This window comes from Centrocercus urophasianus, unplaced genomic scaffold, assembly GCF_019232065.1.
Source record: "Centrocercus urophasianus isolate 14NV4802_14NV808 unplaced genomic scaffold, USGS_Curo_1.0 seq_25, whole genome shotgun sequence".
Lineage (NCBI taxonomy): Eukaryota > Metazoa > Chordata > Aves > Galliformes > Phasianidae > Centrocercus > Centrocercus urophasianus.
Window position 1 is genome coordinate 4960878 of NW_024884811.1, and position 14576 is coordinate 4975453.

A 14576-nucleotide genomic window follows, 5' to 3' on the forward strand; every position below is an offset into this window, starting at 1 on the left:
ACTGCTACCTTCAGTGCATCAAAATAGTTGAGGGTCTGCCCCTTCCCCTGCCACTGTCTTCCACTCCCACCTCCACCCCAAAGTAAAGAGCAGCTCTTCATTGGTGAGTTCGCCATTAAAATACCGCAACAGTTTTACTTTCTCAGCCCAAAATCTAGAGCCAGAAACTTTCTCTGCAAGAAAGCACAAGTATGTTACAAGGAGCAGTGAAGCCATCGAGTCAGGTTTGCCCTCTGAAATATAGGAAAGGTTTTAGCTTGCAGCATAGAGACCTTCAGCAGTTCTGCCCTGTCCATGTGGAGTCCTTGGGCCTGTACGAACCATAGTCTCACTCCATATAATATGAGATTGGGATTCCAGTAACATGCCTTCCCCTGGCTCCTGGAATGCCTCAAAAAGGAGGCAGTATAACTTCAATAACATGAACGTCCGTCCTGACAGAAACATTTATATGGATTCCTCTTGAAGGCTGGATCAATTAGATGTCCATGATACATATGGCTTTATTTCTGCATTACCTTCTACCAGGGCCTCATAACACAGTTTTATGATCCACATTTCAGAGTTAGGAGATAAGAATATAAGCACCATCTCATAAACATCATTCAGCTCCCCTCCATCTGCATAACAGTTTCAGCAACCATCCTAAGTGAAGAAAACCTTTCAGGTGCGAAGTCAGAAACTACCCAATATTGTCACAGCTTGGGATGTCAAGGAAAGACCTAGCTGTCCTTTTCAACAAATGCCAAACTCTTACTTGAGAACACAGCCTTTAAATATGGGCCTTGTCACTGCTCCTGAAAAAGAAAAGTAATCAAGGAAGGGGAAGTCTCCTCAGAGAACAACTTTTATCTAACCTCAATGACAAAAGCTTCAGAAGAGGATTAATGAGCTCATTAGCAAATAAATTGCATGCAGCTACAGATAATAGCAGTATCTGATTTCAGGAAACAATTTGATTCCTCTCTTATTTTGCAAGCCAGATCCCCTGAGCTGCCTACCGTTGTACAAGGCATCCGGGGCGTTCTCAGACCAATCCAAAGTTGTATGGCTGAAGCATAGACCTAGCACTTGCAGATGAACTATACTTTCAAGAACGTTGCTAGACTGAGCCAGAAGCAAGTGTCTCTGTACTGAAAACCCAAAAGAAATGATATGACAGAGTCAGAGAATTTCTAAAACTCGGAGAAGGATCCTGAGTTCATTTCTGCTTGTGTTGGAACTAAACAGTTGGAAATACAACCCACTCAGTTTTATGGTTCCATCTTGGTGGGACGACCACAGCATTGCAAAGAGCTCCCAGGAATTAAATATTCTCCCTGCTAAGAGTATCGTGACATACTTCTGACTGAGTTTGTCACACTTCAGCATCTGGCTGCTTTATCCATTTATACTATTTACTGCCAGAATGATAAAAATATCCTGTTTCTGTGCCCATGCAAGTACTTTTAGACCAATGAGCATTCAGGCCACTTGTTTTTGTTGAACTGCACAGTTGATCTCCTACAGTCCTTTGTTAGAAAGCCTATTTTGAGCTGTTAATAATTTTATGATGATGATTCTACTATGATTTATGATTTATGATTCTACTATGACGGCCCCTAGTTGACCAGCAGCTTTTTTGATCTGTGGGCATCAGCAAACAGTAGAGCACTTCAGGATTTGCACTGACATTAGGCAGACATGCAGCAATTTCCCTTCGACTTGTTGTAGAAGTGTTTTCATATTCTGCTTTAGCCTTTGTGGGTCCTGTGTCCTACGGGCAGCTCACAATCACCCAGGTATCTTTTGAACTCACATCCTTCCTAGACCTGCTGGGATGAGTTCCTCTATCCTGCAAGCCTACACTCTACACTCTATTCTTCAATGGATCATTTGCCATTTATCTGCATTCTAATGTACGCTGCTTACCGTACGCAATCAGCATGTCTGGTTGTATCTTTATTTTGCACTCCTTTCCATTTGGGAGTATTTTTTACCATCTGTGCTGCTAACAGGCAGTGTGATAAATATAAAAAGAGTATCAGTTATTCAGTCCAGGAACAGCAGGGAGAGTGACTACTCTTCAGCCTCCTCCTTTCCTCCTTTCTTTTGTTGTCTCTAGTAGCCACTGCCATTTTGGCTGAACATAAGGACTACTACAAAAGAGGACAGAGCATGGCAATGCAAATTGAAAAAAGAGTGAGTACTCTGGAATCTCATCAAATGTGGACACAAGCATATGGGATCTGCTCCAGAGCCCTCTCCCCTGCACTCACCTCTGTGAAGACAATCAGGGAGGCTATGGACAGACATGAGAATGGTGGTATTAGCCAAATGCAGCATTTTAGTTTCCTTCCTCCACAGCCACCCAGGAACACCTAAGCTCATTTTAAGCTCTCTAACAGATTATCCCTAGCAGCCCTGTATAACATGGGCTAAACACTGCCATGGTTACCCAGGCTTACTAGGAGGCTCTATGTTGCTACTGCTATGCTCACAGCATCCAAACCTATCCTTGCAATTGGCATGCTCTCAGCTGTATGTTAAATATTCAAAGGGCATTCCAACTTAAGTAATGTTTTGTTTTCAAAGGTGCTAAACATCTTGCAGAATTAGAGCCTGTACAATATACATCTGTGTATTTTTTCATTTGCTTTTTGTCTAACAAAGGAATTAATATCAGCATGAATGTAAGAATTAAGGACGGCAGAACAGGGTTATATGAATTTGATCAAGTCTCTTCAGATTGCAGAGGGTTAGAGGCTGTTATGTTGCCATCAGAGTTATTTTAGAAGCTATCTTTTCTTTGCTTCTTTCAGAAAGCTACTACCTCTGTGTGTTTAAAATGATACTGTGGATGCGTTGTTCATCTGAGCAAATTAAAGCCTATAGACTAACAGGCACATTTTGCTCCTTTTTCTATCAACAAATGCTAAAGAAGAGCTATGTCCAAACATGTGTAAGAAATCTTGGGAATATATTATGATAACCTCATCTGCGTAAAAGGGAGAGCTCTGAGCTGGTACACTCTGGAAACTGATTTTAAACACCATTTTTTATTTTGATTTTTCAGTAGTAACAATTTAAATCCAAGGAATTGGGAAGGAGATACACTTTTCAAAGTATTTCTAGCCTTACAAAACCGTTAATAGGTCTATGTTAAGAGTTGATTTACTAACTCTTCCAAATATTTTCTCTATAGCTCTTGCTATAGGATTTTTTTTTTTTTTTAATTAAAATCTCTTTCAGTTATATTTGAAGATACTGGCCAGGCATTTATTGCATCTTGGCCTTCAAAATCTCCAGTGGCTGGCTGACTAGATGCATGTGTTTGAAAACTCTTCTTATTCTGCGTAATGATCTATTAAGTAAGCAAATAAAATAAATGAGAAAACTAGTCTGGAAAATGTATCCTTGTGTACTGTTCTCATTTTTCATGGTTGTCACTGCCTTCACAAAATACTAATATAAGATTGCAACAGTTTGAGTGGAAATACGTGTGATCTATACAGGCTATTTTAACAGCCAAACCCAGAATGCTGCACAACCATGTTTCTGTTGAGATTTAAGGAAACCACTCCTTAATTTTTCTTGTGTTTAGATATTGGCCTGTCTATGTATCTGCTGTTGTCTACAGTTTGCCCTGGGGGTTGCAGTTCTCTGCGTGGAGCTTAGATCAACAAAGGCTGTTCTCATTGTTTAGATTAAGACCAAATTGAAATGAAATGTCTGTGCAACAAATCAGATTTATAGACAGATGAACAAATTAGGCAAATAGATGAACTGGATAGTGGTCCAGTCCCAGCTGACAGATTGAATCAATATTAAAATACCTGTGTTAAACCATCAGGTCTTTGCAGTGTGTATGTTGACAGGAGATAATGGGTGAAGAATGAAAGTAAGCATTTTTCAAAGCAAGCTAATGAGACAGTGTCTTCAGTGATGATCTCAATAACCAAAGACATTTGTGTCCTGAAGCAGACAGCATCTACCATTTAAGAACACACAATAGTGGTTTTCCAGGTTATCCTCTAAATCCAGAGCGAAAGGTAAAAAGCATTGGATGAAGGGAGGCCATTGTGCAGAAAATCCCGTTGCTTCCAATGCTGAGAGTAACTGCTGTGGTTGGAGGAGGTCTTCCTTCTGCCTGACTGAACGTCAAGGGTTGAGACAGGGGGATTGAAAGAGCCAGTACAGACCGGGTTGCTTGGCACCAGCTGTGGGAGGGGATGCATGGCCGCATAACAATAGTAACCAACACTATTGCAAGCTCTTACCTGTCTGGGGAACATGTCTCATTGTCTTTGTTTCAGCTGGGATGGAACTGTTTTCTTCAGAGTGTCTGGTATGATGCTATGTTTCGGTTCAGGAGAAAAACAATGTTGACAACATACTGATGTTTGTAGCTGCTGGCAAGCAGTATTATACAGAGCCATTCCCAGGAAACGGCCCAAGGAGCTGGAAGGGAGCAGAACTAGAACAGCTGAATTAAACTGGCCAAAGGGATATTCCATAACATATGGCATCAAGCGGAAGGAGTTTTGAAGTGGAAGGAGTTCATCTGGTCCTTTCCCATGCTTGAAGGGCTCACTGAGCATCAGCCAATGATGGTGAGCAATTGTTGTGCATTACTTGTTATATACATTCATTTATATTTATTGTCCCAGCTATAATCCTTTTCCTTTTCTCTATCTTACTAAATAGTTTTATCTCAATCCATGAATTCTAATTTTTTTTATTTCCCAGTTCTCTTCCTCATTCCACTGGGAAGGGAAGGGAGTGAGTGAATGTGCAGTGCTGAGCCACCTGCCGGGTTAAACCACAACACTCTTTTAATGAGAATCTCCTGCTGGTACTATATCATTCACAACATCTGTAAGGCTGGGGTCCTTTTGCAAAGGCTGTAGCAAATTACATTCCCAGGGATTTACAGCCCTCTCCTGTTGTTCTCAAGGGGACTGTCAGAAGGCGTCAGTAGGAATAGTAGCATAGTTTGCTGTATCAAAGCATGGATGTCCTTCGTATTTCAGCTCTCTGATATTAATGCATTGCCTTGAACTTAATGTCAGTAAGATAGGAGAAATCTGTGATGAGAAATAATATAATCAGTGGCTACGCTAAGGAAAAATTAAAAGATGAAGAGCAGAGCAAGAAGCAGTAGATCTCTGAAAATAACCTTAAAATATTGGAATGTTTCTGCATTGATTCAATAGGACTGTAAAGAGTTTCCATCAGCAAAGGTTTGGACCTTGAATATTGCATTTTTCTAGAATAAAAAAGAAACAAGAACAAAACAGGAGAACAAACAAAATACAATAAGCCGTAGGTCATAATGAATAGTTTTCTGGATTTATAATGCACAAGCAGTATTTGTTATCCATCATTTTAACCACACTACTCCAACACTGAGCAGGTTATTCCCTATTTTCCTTTGCCCCAGCAACAGAAATCAGATTTAAAAACAGACCCACATTTGGGTATTTTACAGATATCTGGTGGTGATCAGAGGGTTCTGTGCCAGTCAATCCAGCTCATATTTGGATTAACTCTAACAAAAATAAATATCTTCCATGGCTATTGGACTGTTGAACGCAAGAAGCTGGCTGAGAGCAAAGAAGATTCTTATTAAATTATCTCCTGTGTTATCAGCTGGCTGTGCTACACAAAAAGGACAAATGCCCCAATGCCTTGGCTCTAGATGAATGAGGTGGCTTCACTTAAGCACTTCGGCAAGTGCCACATCACAGAGCACTTGATAGCCCAGAAACCACTTCTGCTGCACATCATCATGCTCATGTAACCTTTCCACACCACAGCACTGCAGACTCTGAAGATAATTCTGGATCTAAGAAAACTGGGGAGACTTACAAAGAGCAAAACAGAAATCAGCGCATGAAGGACAATCATCACCCATAGGAGAACCAGATTCCTAAGGCCAGCTATAGATTAATGCATGGGAACTGCTGAATCATGTTCTGAACCTCTGATTGATCACCTGAGGTGAGCAATGAGTCAGCCACGGGAGCACAGGTGAAGGCAATTCACCCTGCTGCCTGAAGGGGTGGAGCCTGGCTCCACTTCTCCTAAACTCATTTCAAAACTGATTACTGGGGGAAAGGATCTCTTCTGCAGATCCACTCTACTGAAGTTTCCTATGCAAGCCCTGGGTACAGGTGAGTGTCTCTATCTTTTCTGTTTTCTGCTTTGGTGTAACAACTATGTAGTTAAACTCTCTGCTCTACTGTAACACCTGTATATTCAGATTGTGTAATCAAACTGCTTGAAAGAGCCAAGCCTGGAGTGGATGAACTTGAATGCTGAATTATGAGAATGACCTACCTATAGCTGCCAGATTTGAATATCTTCTCTGGATTATGCATCTTGGAACAAAACATCTGTATGACCAGAGGAAGATGGGATCTCCGTACTGAGCAGTTATCAACAGTCATCTCAATAGCGCTTTAGTACTACTACAACAAGAGCTTATGATGAACTTTGTGCAATGGTGAGGATTTCTCAGGACTGGTTTTATTCTGTCAGGATGGAACTACTACTGGGGTGGATTTGAAAGGCCACCTTAGTTTACAGTGTCACTCTTAGCCCTTGCATCATTTCCTAGGAAGAAGCTCAGACTTCATACAGATAGTGTAAAATGTGCACCTAATAGCAGATGAAGTAAAAAGCAGCAAAGTGGAAGAAAATGGGGAATTACTGTTGACTTTGCTGAAGTAGCCACCAGGGACTTCTAATCAATGCCAAGAGGAAATTTCAGCAGAAGAGGCATGCATTAATTTTTCAAGGCATCTTGATTATGTGACTACTATTTTTCAGTCTATTTCATACTGGCAAAATTCTTCAGTACAATATAGACAAATAAGGCACAGCATGCAGAGTTGGTGAGAAATACAAGCATGACTGAGAAAAGGACGTAGCCCAGTGTAGGTGACTTACTGCGCACAGTTGTATGTTTTCCTAATGCAATTTCCAAACTATGGGGTCATGAAGCAGCTGGTTAAATCAAGAGATGAAAATACTTAAATGCGGGTGTTGAGGGAAATGATTGTCATGTAGCCATGTTGTCCTATAGCTTATAAAATCTAATATCTTTTATTTTTGACTGTCTCTATGCAGAGTTTTAACAACATGAGAGCTAATTAGAAGCAGATATGGAGAATTTCTCCATCTGCTCATATTTTAAAAACAGTTTGTCAAGCCAAGCCTTCTGAATTTGCAGTAGGTTTTACTCTCTGCTAGGTAAGTACAATTCAGTTAAAGCCCTAGGGAGAAGGTATGCAGGAGGAGGCACTGAAATTGATATAGCACTGATCTCAAACCCCAGTGCTCCTTACAGCAATATGAATGGCAGATTAAATCCTGCTATTGCAAGGGTGTTTTCTGGCAATGAAAATTGAGCATCTATGCTGTAGGAGGGGATGGGGAGCTCTCAGTTGGGGGCGAAGAGATGCATGTGGTGCAGGAAGAGGACTGGTGAGAAGCTCTGTTGTCACAGGCAGGACAGGACACCACCAAGAGATCTGTCACCTCTCCTTCCTCTGCTGCTGAAGGACTTGCTGGTGCCACATTTTATAAACTCTCTGCAATGGCATCCAAAGCAGTCTGGACTTAAAAAGGAGTATTTCCCTTTCCTTAGTTCAGCATCCTATTAGTTTAACTAGGCTGGAATTACAGTATTGTCCTGACAAATACAGACCTATATTTCTGTAAGAGCAGTGATAAGGGTTTATACTGCAAAGGCATACACTTAAGATCACCTTTTAAAAAAAAAAAACAAAAAAAAAAAAAAAAAAAAAAAAAACCACTTTCTCAGTTCCTTTTTCAGTTAGTGTTAACTTTCCAGAATTTTTTAAATTGCTGATGTTTGAGAAGTATGATGTTCTTGCCCGAGGTGAGGACACAGCCAAATGGTTTTGTTTAGGAGGAAGCAAAGGGTTTTTGTCAGAAAATGCTGAGTGTTTATACAACAGTCAGCCATGCTCAGGCACATCTGGTTTTTCAGATACTGGCAGAAATGCTGTCATAATATCAAAATTTTGTCCCATGAAAAAAAAAAAAATAAAGCCCTAAGGCTAGTCATTACCCCCATTTGGAGGGAAGCAGCTGCCTGAACCAATCAACTTTTCCAAGGCTAGGAGTCCCTTCCAGTCCAGGTTTGTGCAGCTTTGTTCACATGTAGAGCATGGCACAGATCACTGCAAACAGGAGAGTTCCCAGAGCATGAGGAAGTGACCAGGTAGACAGAAAGGAATCGATAGTGTTGGCCAGAAAAGTCAGGGATTGTCAACTTCAGTTGTAATGTCATTTGGGCCTTAACTAGGCAAGGAGTGTAAGCAAGCATTGCTGCCAGTAAATAACTTCTAAATGCTCTGGAAGATCTCTGGTTTCCGAAGGATTTCAGCAGTAATGAAGCTTCTGTGTTCCCCAAGCACATGCCTTTCTATGTGATAAATACTTCTCTATTTCTTTCCTTTATTGTATTTTTTCCACTCATTTTAAGTCTATAGGCTGGTATAGCAGTAATGTTTATAATTTCCCACCAGAGCACAGTTACCCTCATGGGAGTTTGAGCCCAAGACCCTGCAAGCATATGTCAAACCTTGCTGTGCTGCAGACTGTTTTGCCTGAGGTGGGAGGGGGGAGGGGAGTGAGGCCCACGGACTAATGTTAAATGCTTATTTGCCACTGCAACATTCTTTAGTCTACATAGCAGAGTGACTAGGGATGCTGTTTGGTCTCCTGTCAGAGGTTTGGTCTGGGGAGAATGGAAGTACCACTCATTCAGAACAGCAACAGCTGAAGAGAGTCAAGGAAAAATTCTTAAATCCCAATCTAATGATCCATGAAATGCATCTTCCTGTAACTCACCAGGCTACCCATGCCTTCCTGACACCACAGGCACTTCCAAATGATGGAGCTGGGCCCTGCAAAGAGCAATACACATTCTGTGCACAAACTAGCCAAGTTCAGTAGGCAGCTAAGTCAGTGCTTGGGTGAACTCTGGTTTTTCTGGGAAAAGCTCAGAAGAAGATCAGTCCTTCGTCTGATACCCAGCTGGGATGACACACTGTTTCTAAGGCAAACATGTTGCAGCTCTTCGTGTGCTTTTGGAGGTCCTCACCAGGGCCATGCCGGGAAGGCTGCACTCTGCAGTGAAACATGAACCTTGCTATTTTTTTGCCTCTGCTGACTTGAAGACCGCCACTTTTCTACTTGCCTGAACGTTTTTAAGAGTTCGGAGGCAAACTGAGAAGCTAGAGGAGTGTAGTGGGGCAAGAGTCAGAGATACTGCTTTCATTTCCTGGAAGGAAGTATATAGAATGAATTTCAGTCATGTCTTTGTGCATGTTATCATTCACGCTTGTTTTGAAATACTGTGTGGCAGGGCAGGTTGGTCACTTCTCTGAAAAAATGCCTGTGCAGACTGGAGGCTCAGTCTCATGGAGGTGCATGTGATGGCTGGGTGGCCTAAACTCCGGTAGGAGGGACTCACGGTCTGGGTTGCAGCTGCACACACAGCACCAGCCTGTAATTAAACAGCGAGCCTAAGCTTTGCTTTCCCTGTGAGCCACCTCTATAGCTTATCAGTACCTCAGCTCCCCTGTACTTGTAGTGTGTGTCTTGTGGCTCTCCCCTATACATAGAGTACAAGCCTACTGCTTGTGTTTGCTCTCATGGCTATCATTTTTTTCCACTGTTGGTGAGGCAATAAATTTAGAATAGAGGTTAAATGAAGATGAAATAATATCCAAGAGACAAAGCAACAGCATCTAAAAACACATATTGCAAATTATTTTAGCTGTGAGCTTAGAGCCACCTCACAAAGTTGACAGATTGGACATAGACATAATGGACAAGAAATTACAGTCTTTGTGGTTTCCCAGGGTACAATGTGACCGCAAGGGGGTAACGTAAGCAACTGAATGGAAAGGGATCTTGGAGTTCTGGTGAACAAGAAGTTGAACTGAAGGATAGCCATACCCTGTTGTGTATGAGGCCCAGCACTGGTGCTGGACAAGAGCACGGGTTGTCCTGTTCTGCACTGTGTGTCCTCACTTCCAGTACTGGGTGCAGCTTGGTCACCACAATATAAGGAGGACATAAAGCTGCTAAGAGAGTGTCCTAAGGAGGATGCAAAGATGGTGAACAGTCTAGAGGGGAAGATGTTTGAGGACTGGTTGAAGTCCCTGGGTGTGCTGAGCACAGAGCAGAGGAGCTGAGGGAAGGCCTGATGGTGGCTGCAGCTCCTCACAGGGAGCAGAGGGCAGCACTGAGCTCTGCTCTGTGTGACAGCGACAGGGCCTGAGGGAACGGCATGGAGCTGTGCCAGGGGAGGGCAGCTGGAGGCTGGGGACAGGGTCTGCACCAGAGGGTGGTGGGCATGGCACCAAGCTGATAGTGTTCATGAACATTTGAAACTGATGGTCCTACGTGGAGCTTAGGTGTTAGATGCTATGACCCTCACGGATCCCTTCCAACTTGTGATATTCTATGATTCTTCGGATTTTGAAGAGACCACTGGTCTGACTCCCATGCTTAAGCAGGGACACCCACAGCTGGTTGCCCAGATAGCCTCTTCCTACATATAGACTTCCTCAGGCAGTGGGGCAACCAGGGTTCCCTGCTCCCAGCCATCTTCCAGACTGGGAGCTATTAGAGTCTGAAACAATTTCAGCTAGATTGCATTTATGCAAGATGGTAATACTTGCTTATGTCAACAGCAGCCACACTCCAGCATTTGTCTTCTGCACAAGAAGCGGGACAGTATTTGGATGAGGTCTCCAAGGATGACATATGTTGCAGGCTTTAGTGGCATTAGCTAACTAAGCAAAGTCAGCTTTGAAGTAACATGATGAGAATGTGCAGCAAGTGGTACCAGTTTTGACATGAAGAGTGAAAGAGAAGCCTTCACTGCTTATTGTTCTAATTTCAGGAATGTCTTTCTCTCTGGAGGAATGGGCAGCTAGTAAAGCTTTTGCATTAGGATGTTAACTTGGATTTACTGAGTAGATTTGTACACAGGCTATTACCATTTACCTCTGAAAATTTTTCAGCTGCTTCAGTTGACTACAAAGCAATTTTTCATGTCATGTTCAAATCTGATTTAAATAGTTACTTCAGACACTTGAACAATTCCTTTATTTTGCTCTTAGTAGTGTGTGAAAGGATGCTCCGTAGCATATACATGGATCAACTTCAGTGAAAGCTATTACCACCACTACTGAACAAACTACTGTCAACACTGAACAAATCCATTTTTAAGGGAATAAGCCTGGAAAAAAAAAAAATTATTTGTGAAACTTTGCATAGAGCTTACAGTGTCCTACTCAATATAGCACCAGATCATGACAGAAATCCATAGCAACTCCAATAATTTATTAATAGTAAATGAATAGTTCTTGAAAAAGTTACTTGTGCTTATGCTTACTGTAATGCGATATCTCTTCCCTGAAGAAAAGACAGTGCAACACGTAACTTAGTCTCTCTGACAGTGTCCAGAACTCATTCTAGATGCATTTTTCTGATACACTGAGAGGCTCCTTCTAAGATACTTCATTTCACCAAGTAAACTTTTTTCTCTTCTGTTCCAGTTGTTCATATTCATCGGCCACCCTCTGCTCAAAACTATTTATCTTTTTTTTTCCTCCCACTTTTCAGAACTGTCATGGTTATCATCTCAGAAATGTGTAATAGATTCTGAAGATCTGATGTCATCTTGCTTGGCATATGTTACTCCTGCAAATAGGCTGTTGTGCTGAATAATATACCATATTTGGATGGTTGTCCTAGAATTGTGAAGACACATCACTGCTCTAATGGTGTGCTTCTTGAATCAGGGCTTTTGTCCTTTTAGACCTTCCAAATATGATGCTACCAACTAAAATAAAATCCTCAGTTCACCCTCTCTTCTGTAGAGCATACTGCTCTGCCTGTCACGCCCTGAAAATATGTGCTGGGAAAAGCCTACTGTGATGATCAGTTGAAGAAATTGTGCTTGCTTGTAGACGCCCACTTGGGCTGTAACACTTGTGGGTTTTTTTTATGAGATGATTTTGCTTACATGTGGTGCTTGAGGGTGCAGGACAGGTTGGGAGGTGTAGTAGGAAGAAAATACAGCAGTGATTTCAGCCTTCCACAGGAAACTTACCGAAAAAGATTAAAGCTCCACATGGTCGTCTTGTGGGGGGTTCAAACGGCACTCAAGGAAAGCCCCTCTCAGAATACAGTGCAGAACTAGATCATATTACAAAGAAGGATGTATAGCCACTATCTTTGAGGCTCTTGAGGACTTGGCTGGACACAACCCTATCTGACTTGGCCGATCATCAGCATCAGGCCTTTTTTGAGTGAGGAGACAGACAAGACATCTCCAGTAGCATCTTCCAGCCAGCACTATAGTGATGCTGGGTGCTGGAGGAGTCTGACCCCCCTGGTCCTGGAGGCTGCAGCCCATGGCCTGGGAGGGAGGAGAGAAGGAAAGAGTGTCCAGGGCACGTAGGATGGTATCTCAGTGATCTTGTTCCCAATCTAGGTAATGGTTTCTAAACCTCTTAGAGAAACTTCTGTAACATCTTTTCATGACAAAATGCAATAATGAGGGCACATAAAGAAGCACTCTCCAATTGTTAGTGAATTGAAAGATCAGCTATAATGAGTCACTTTCACTTTTCAGCCTTAATGCTTTTGCATGCATGTTACCTGCATTGTGTGTTTAACTGATTCAATTTTAAAGAATTCAAAGCCATTAAACTGAAATTTGATCACCACTGTGGTTTTTTGTATAGAATTAACAAAATGTTTTTTTTCTATATCTCATTTGGGAAAACACTAGGAACAGATGGTCTACTATCTAGGTTTTACAAGTGGTTCAAACAGGAGCAGGCACCCTGCATGCTGCAAACATTTATAGAAGTTAAGCAGTTCCTGCTAGTTCCTGCCAGCTGCATTAATTACATGAGTGGTGAGTATGGGGAAAGAGCCTAAGGAAATATAGTTTTGTGAACATACTACATTACTTGATGCAGTATTTAAAATCACAGCTGAAGAGATGACGTAGATGAAAGACTCTCATGTCTAGAGCAGAGAATTTAATTTTTATGTTAGGTTACTTACTGATACTGATGAGTATCAACATAAATTTTTGGTTTCATTTTTACCCTGCCAGTGGGAAAGGTTTTTACAATAGTTGCTGGAATGCTTTTTATTATTTCTGATCAGTTAGTAGAGAGGAAAGTAATGGCAAGATTTTGTTTGCACAGTAGTTCTTCGGGGCAACTGAAATGAAGAAAGTGTTAGTATTTTTGCTTTGGCCCTACACCAGTTAAACTTTATGCTTCTTAACTCAGTCTCCTTGAGGAAGACTCTGAGAGACAATTTGTTCAAGATTTATGAAGCACAAGCCTGTTTGCTGATAAGAAAAATTAGGACTCATCTTTGACTACACCTGAAGTGCAAGCCAACAAGAAGGTATTTCTTTATTCAGTGATTTTATACCAAGTACACCGTTTGGTTTCTAGTTGCAGTTTTCAAGTTCAGCAAGAGCTGTACATCAGTAGAGATCAACAGCGAGTAAAACATGCAGCCTGGTAGTTTTCTTGCTTGCTTGTTCAAAGTGAAATGTCTAATGAGTTTTCCTTACAGGGGAAATATTTCCGTTGCTGAAAATGTGAAAGAGCTTTATTCTCAGTCTGTTAAAATCAATATAATGATTCATTTAATAGCCCAAACAGATCTGCATAGAAATCACTACTACTCATGAATATATAAGGTGTAAGTTCTATTCATTATTCTATAGGGAAATGGAACCTGCAGGAAAAGATTTTGTGTTAAATAAATGCAACTAAGAACACCCATGATACAAATGGAGTCAAAATTTGATTTTGTCACACAATCTTTATGATGCATTTTTTAAACTTAGCCACGGGTGTTAGTGCCTATAAAACGTTCTATTGGTGGCATACGGATAATTTATAGTTAGTGGTTCAGGAGGAAATAAGTCTTTTTGTCCAAGGCAGTACACTTCTAAGACATAAAACCTATGACCTGACCTGGCCCCATCTACATACAATAGCAGATTTTTGTTTAACATGCACTGAATTTTAATATGACTGAGAACATGACTTCTGGAATCTGAACAGAAGCAGAGTGTGATAATTGCTTGTATATGACAGCCAGCATTTTGTTTCCTGGGAAAATCTGCAGTCACTGTGCTCAAGGCTTGCTGAGAATTCAGAGTAGTTGTTGTGACAAGGCGTCATCAGGTTTGGCACTTTCACAGCAACCAAAGTTCTGCTGTTCTTTCCAAAGCCTTAAATACTTTTAAATATCTTCTGGGAAAGAAAAGAAAAAAATAAAAGCAAAACCATCACCACAAAAAAAAAAAAAAAAAAAAAAAACCCCGCAACTCTGCCTCATGCGTTTGACTCCTCCATACAAGTCACAGCTATGTTCAGTTTTGGATGAAGGAAGGAGAAGGAAGGGGAGGAAAATCAAATTCACTCAAATTAGTTATGCTCTAGCAAAACTAATTTCATTTGAAGTTAAAAGGACAAGTATTAACTCATTTTGAAGTAACAAGA